Source organism: Pleurodeles waltl, chromosome 11 (assembly GCF_031143425.1).
Source record: "Pleurodeles waltl isolate 20211129_DDA chromosome 11, aPleWal1.hap1.20221129, whole genome shotgun sequence".
Lineage (NCBI taxonomy): Eukaryota > Metazoa > Chordata > Amphibia > Caudata > Salamandridae > Pleurodeles > Pleurodeles waltl.
The window spans coordinates 338,409,249-338,415,248 of NC_090450.1; the positions used below are offsets into that span (position 1 = coordinate 338,409,249).

General features: G+C 38.5%; 1 protein-coding gene across 2 annotated transcripts in view; it reads left to right on the plus strand.

Annotated features, from left to right (window-relative positions):
• The window catches only part of THAP4 (THAP domain containing 4), a 424,173-nt gene that overhangs the window by 317,835 nt on the left and 100,338 nt on the right, over window positions 1-6,000 (plus strand). The gene's annotated exons all lie outside the window — the stretch shown is intronic.

Here is a 6,000-nt window from a genome sequence, read left to right on the forward strand (position 1 = left end):
TCATCTCACACTTTATCGCAGGATGAACGTAGTGTATTAGAATTGGGGTTATCTTTTTTCCCAACAGCAAATGTTGATTATACAAAACACGAATTGATATGTTCCATCTAATTAGGAAATTGAAGTTAATGAAAATCTTTGTGCAACAAAAAGATGCAGTCACAACACAGATAGAGAGAGTTGACAATACAGATGGTGCTTTGGGATTAATGATCAGAGATATAGAAGGTCTAGCTGCTCTACGAGAATTAGAAATAGGTGAAAAAGCATGGGCAACAGACACTGAGTTATTGGATGATCTGGGTTTACAAACAAGACAGCACCAGTGGTAGTAGTTTTAAAGCTAAATCAAGATATAATCCAATCTTGCCACATGATAATATTGACGCTTTTCACAAATTTTCGATCTATTTAAATTGTGGAAGAAAGCGAATAATGTATTTGCACAAAATTTAACCCCAGGTCAAAGGTCAGCCTTAATATCCCTAAACAAAGCATCTTCCTTTGTTATTAAACCAGCAGACAAGGGGGGTAATGTTGTGTTATGGGATGTACTTAAAAAAATAGAAGCTAAGAGACAATTGTTAGATTCAAATTGCTGTGAGATATCCACTGTTTCAGCGTACCGACAATCTATAAGTAGATTTCATGATTTTTTGTTTGAAAATGTCAGCAGAGGCCTGCTTTTTGAGGACGAGTACAGGTTTTTACTGGTATGAAAACCATTGGCACCTTGCTTTTATCTGTTACCTAAGATGCACAAGGATATGTGTAATCTTCCAGGCCGACCTATAGTGTCAGCAAGAGGTAGCCTCTTAGAGAATGCCTCTATTTATTTAGATCATTTTTTAAGTCCTTATGTATTTAGTTTGAGTTCTTATTGCAGAGACACTACAGACTTTTTGACAAAAATAGAGGACATCCAGTGACAAGCTCATTATATCATGGAGACCATAGACTTTGTATCGCTGTATACGTGTATTCCACATGAGAAGGGAATTCAGGCATGTAGACATTTTTTCATAGATAAACCTATCAGACTCTTGGAACATTCTGAGTATGTTAAGGTTCTGTTTGGAAAACAATTTTTTTATATTTGAGGATCATTGGTTTAAACAAACAACCGGGACTGCAATGGGGAGTTGCTTTGCTCCGAGCTATGCCTGCCTGTTTTAGGGGTGGTGGGAAACACAATGGGTGATGGTGGATGAGAATTCGAAATGGTTCCAGCATATTATTTTCTGGACACGATATATTGACGACATATTCATGATCTGGGATGGTTCTGAATCACTGTTATATGAATTTCTGAATTCTTTACCCAATCACAACTTGAATTTACAATTTTCATATAAAATACACAGACAGATCATGGAATTTTTAGATGTAGAGGTCAGTGTAGAAGAAAGTACTTTCCTTTTCAGGAAAACCACAGCGGGAAACAGCATCCTACACACCGCAAGTCACCATCCACCCAGTGTCAAATGGAGCATTCCCTATGGGGAATGGCTTAGAGCAAAGAGGAACTGCAGTACACAACAAAGTTTTGACAGGGAACAAGAGACAATGATACAGAGGTTCAGATCCAGGGGATATCCGTATAAGATTGTTAAGAACGCCTGCCGAAAGGCAAGAGAAGTCCAAAGGGAAAAGCTATTAGTTCCAAAAAAGAAGGATATTGACCTTAATTCCCCGAGATTTGTGACAACCTTTAATGCATACTCATTGGAAGTTAAAAAGAGTCTTATTAAATATTGGCATTTAATTAAGGCTGACAAAGTGATCAGTCAGTTAGTCAGCCCTCTACCAATGGTAACATATAAGAAAAGCAGCTCCTTAAGAGATATCCTGGTACATAGTTATGTAAGGAGAAAGAAGGGAACCTTCCTAGATACACAACTAGGTTTCTACAAATGTTCCAAATGTAAAGCATGCAGATACATCACTAGTCGTAAACAGTACACATTACCCACGGGCAAGAAAGAGAACATTAAGAAATGCATTAATTGTACTTCAGACTTTGCTATCTATGTTATTGAGTTCCCACATGGGCTACAATATGTTAGAAGCACAATTTTTCCTCTCAAAAAAAGCATTCTTGAACACTGGAGAGCAATAGTGAATAAGGACACCGCATACCCAGTAGCGCGCCATTGTAACTTAGTACATGATGGCAAGTTGGATAAGATGCAATTATTTGGTATTGACAGGGTAGTGGGTACCCCAAGGGGGGGTGACGAGAGAAACATTTGAGGAAATTAGAATCGGAATACATTATTCGATTAAACTATCGATTCCCTTGGGGATTGAAGAAGGTTGAAGAACTTCATGTTCATATTGGATAGTCAGATATTGTTAAGAAATGGGAGAATTGGGTCAGGGTTTCAGAGTTTTGTATTTTTCAGTGTTATTTTGAAATGTCAGTAAAATCATGTGGTCATCCTACTAGTTCGATAATAATGTTGAAAATATTGACATATTGTTCATTAGGTTAATTTTGACGGTTGGCTGAAAATTACAAATACCAGAGGTGATTTGGGTATTTGGGTAATTATTATTTCAAGCCCAAAATAGACATAGAATGTACATGGTAATGGGGGAAGGAAAAAAATTTGAAATAAAAACAAAATTTACAACAATAATATAAAAAAAAAGATTTTTTCTAAGTCTATGGAACGGACTAATGGTTATATAAAGAGTAGGATGGATCACATGAACTAAATACTTGGAGGGCCAAGGAGGAAGACCGTGATTGTTGAAACCCGTCGCCCTAAATCTTTGATTTCTCAGTCATATGGATTGATATGGAATTTTGGATATAAATAAAGGACAGTAATCTGCATGGAGTGCCAGCGTCTGAATTTTATGTGGAGCATATATATATATATATATATATCAATCACTTTTATATGTGGGTCTGGTTTTCCTGGGGGCCATTTGCCGAGGGGGCGAGTGGGGTTTGCTGGCCATCGAGGGCCAGGAAACCGGTTCAGGAAGGCCTCGTTTGAAAGGGGAAAGTCTCCCCTTTCAAACAAGGCCTTCCAGAACTTCGGGAAGGCCATTTGGGGCATAGGAAGCAGTGCTTCGATGGAGAAAACAAAACAGTGACGGGCGGGTGGGGGGGGGGAGGAAACATGGCAGATCTTCCTTGTCTTTAGGGGTATTTTTAGATTTTGAAAAATCCTCGGTTGCACCGGAGTATTTTTTATCTCCCTCCCTGTTTTCAGTCACTGGTCGGGACCCTGACCAGGGAGGTAGTGTGGGTATCGGCCAGTGGCCGCATTAAAGAGGTTAACGCCTTGAGAACCTTTGTTAAGTTATTTTAGGATAGCTAGTGTTTTGCTTTGCCAGCTGTAATTTTGGATACATTTGTAATTTTATGATTGTATGCTTGATAGCTGCCTTGTGTGGAAAGTTTACGCTCAGTACAGCTGGCTTAGTTTTGTTATGGTGATGAACCAATAATGACGCTTACAGGCCTGATTGGTGCGCAGATAAAAAAGTTATGCCGGTTTCTTAAGTCCTGGTCTGTTTATTAGGAAAGTTATCACAAAGGCAGTGGGCTTGGCTTATTTGTCAGCAGCATTTGTTGAAGCCAGTAGGCCTTTTACTGAGGAGTATTATCACAGTTGGATATAGGAAGGTATGAGATTACATGTAATCTCATAAATTACCCTAGTAGTCAGGTGTTTTGGTGTTGGTCAACCACTTTAAACACCTGAGTAGTAGAAGAGTTTCTTGTTAGGCCCTATTTAGTGGGATTGTACACTGTTTTGCCACCTGGAAGTCTCTACGTATTTGTATTTTTATAACTGTGTTCATTATGGTTATCAGATATACACACTTCAGTAGGACTGTGTTGGTTATAGTGTCAGGCCAGTGGTAAAGTTATAAGATTTATAAGTTCACAGAAAAAAGTTAAATTGGATTCCATGGGGGGTAATCCGTTTGTAATGAGAATTTATGACAAAGAAAATAGACCTTATAGTGAAAAGCATTTATTAAAGGAAGTAGGCTTTTAGAAGTAGATTGCTAATACACTGTGCCAAAGCCTTTAGGCAGGTATTTTGTAGGGGTGTGTGAACTTTGCATGTAATTACTCAAAATTTCAGGAAAATTATTTAAAATGCATATATGTTATTTAGCACTATATTTTAGCATGAAATGCAATCTTGTGTCAATTTTTGATGTGAGGATGCCTTTCACGCTAAGAAAGCGCAAAAAAATACAAGTGCTGCGAACAACAGCTGCTCCTGCTCGTTAGCATTTCTCCCACGCTATAATTGTGCCACAAACAGCGGTGTCATTCCTTGATGTGCGGGAATTTCAAGAATTTCACTTAAATGTAACCCAAAATTACTCTGGTGTAATTTAATTTTGCTACACGAAATCTCGTAGATGACTGTAGTAAGCAACAGTTTTGATGGCCCACCTGAAGAAACCACGGAGATAGAACATTGGTGTTACATTTTAATCCTTAAAGGCTCTATTAGTAGGGATTTTATATTGTTTTGACAACTGTAATTTTGCATATAGCTTTAATTTTGCTACGGTGCACCTGATAGATGTCTTGTGAGAATGTTTATGACCTGCACAGTAGGTCTGAGTTGGTTATGATGACAAGCCAATGATAAAAGTTATGGACCTGTTTATAATGATAAAGGCAGTAGGACTGATTGTGCAAAGCAGATATTAAAGTGAGTAGGCATTTATGGTTGGGCTCTTATTACTTTGTACTAAAGCCTACATATAGGTGTTTTTTGTTACAGGAAATCTCCCAGATTGCCTTGGTTGGGAAGGATTTTGGTGTTGGTTACCCCCTTTGACAAACCTAGGAGTCAAAGATTTCACTGAAATAATTATTTCTGGAATCTCTTTGAAATGCTTGACAGACGTAGTGGTCTGCCAGGATCTTGTAATATAAAACATATAATAATACATTCAGTGATATATATTTGTCCATATAGATACATGGACGGCCCCTTTAGGTCAGCTTTTTTCCGCTGTTGGTCTGTCTGAGTGTAATTTACTCTTTGCTTCCATCTATGTTAGTGTACAGCCTCCAGTAATGGTTCAGTTTCTTGCCTTCCGAAAATCTGCAGTTTCTGATCCTATTTGCTCATCCACCTAAAAATGATTGTGCTTCAGTGTATGGGCGGGTAGACTAGTCCTTTAGTTTTCAGTTTTTTCCTTTTATAGTTCTCCTTTTATTTCTTTGCTTCGTCCTTTTATCATAATGGGATACTACAGTCCTCTAGGCAATGGGCCACTTATTTGCCACTCATTTTATCTGCAGTGTACCACATCGCACGTCTTCTTCCTGTAATATAGGCAACCATTATGACATTTTTGTGTCTATTTTGTATCATTCTTTTACCATTCAAAGATGGCCAACACATAGGTTGTAAATGTGGCTGCCACGCTGGAACTTTAAAACAACAATACACTGTTAGCAATATCCGTGCAAGACTGCCAAACGTTGTTGTAGTTAGTCTCATTATTGCAGGCATGTGCCTGCTGTGTTTAAAAAGCAGCATTTTTTCTTCTACTTGTAGTTTGTTTATTTTATATTCCATATGTTGTTTAGTGTGTGTTTTATTGCAGGTGTATCAGAGGATGACTGCAAGGATGATTCAGTGAATGGATGAATGAGTGATTGAGTGCTTGTATGATGCCTTGCTGAGTGTTTAAACCTATCAGTGCCACAAAAGACCCTTTCATTCATAAGCCAGACCTGTTGGCATTGCAAATGCTTGTTTTTGGTGTACACCCAGCATCCTGCTGGCCCTATGGTTAGGCTAATGCTGTGTAGCTGCCTATGTGTTTAGGTCCTTATTGCTCTTTAAATTTGTGCTTCTGTCACTTATAAACACTCAAACATCACACGTCAAGTGATGTGTCTCACAGCACAATAACCTCACATAAACACCCTTTCTCTACACACTCTACATGGTGTGGCTTCCTGTCAGTGGGTTAAAGGCTTGAGCGCCCCGCATAGCG